An 873-nucleotide genomic window follows, 5' to 3' on the forward strand; every position below is an offset into this window, starting at 1 on the left:
ATCGCTGAGTCGACATTGACTGGATGGCAATGAGTGAGTGAGTGAGTGAGTGAGTGAGTGAGTGAGTGAGTGAGTGAGTGGAGGGAGCTTTCAAAAGCCCCTGGGGAGGGGGAGACAAGATTAAGAGGAGAAATCATGGAATGCCCATTATCTCTTCCCCCACACCCCCTGTGGCTTCCTTTTTCTTTTGGGAGCTTTGGAAGCCTCTTCACACTCCCGGAAGGCGAAGGCAGGCATGGGGGAGAGAGAGAAAGGGAGAGAGGTACGGGGAGGGGAGAGGCTGAACCAGAAGGAGAGAGAGGAGGGAGGAGAAGTGCAGGGGGAGGGGCTGGAGGAGCTACAGCTGCACATCACCAGTTGCCACCAAGTTACCTCCAGCGCACCTGAGACCGTGCCTCTCGTGACCCACCCAGAGGGCGCACCTCGTCCATTCACTGCCCTTGGCAATAAAGGAGACATCCAGACCTGCGATGAAACTCGACATTTTAATCGTTTTTCCTCCGGGAGCGAGCAGGAAAGAGGAGTGGGGGGCTGTGGGGGCCCGGTGAGTGGCAGACAGACAGACACAGAGCCAGACAAAGGTACTCCATTCCCTGCCTCCTGCCCTTACACCCTTGAAGCCCTTCCGGTTTTTAGGACACAGGACCTTTGACACCCTCCAGGGACAGCTCAACAGACTGCACGCAGGGAGGCAGGGATCGCCTGGGAAAATCAACTGGGAGGCGCCTGATGGGATTCAAGGCCCTCTTCTGCTTCGCTCCTAGAGAAATTGTCTAGCGCTGCGGGGACCGAAATACTGCAAGGAGGTGACTGAAGAAATCAGGACGGTCCTCCACGTGTCGGCTTCCTGGATCCTTGGAGATCCTCGTGGGA

The sequence above is a fragment of the Echinops telfairi genome, unplaced genomic scaffold, assembly GCF_000313985.2.
Source record: "Echinops telfairi isolate 266 unplaced genomic scaffold, ASM31398v2 ScPeMD7_655;HRSCAF=1070, whole genome shotgun sequence".
In the NCBI taxonomy this organism is placed as follows: Eukaryota; Metazoa; Chordata; class Mammalia; order Afrosoricida; family Tenrecidae; genus Echinops; species Echinops telfairi.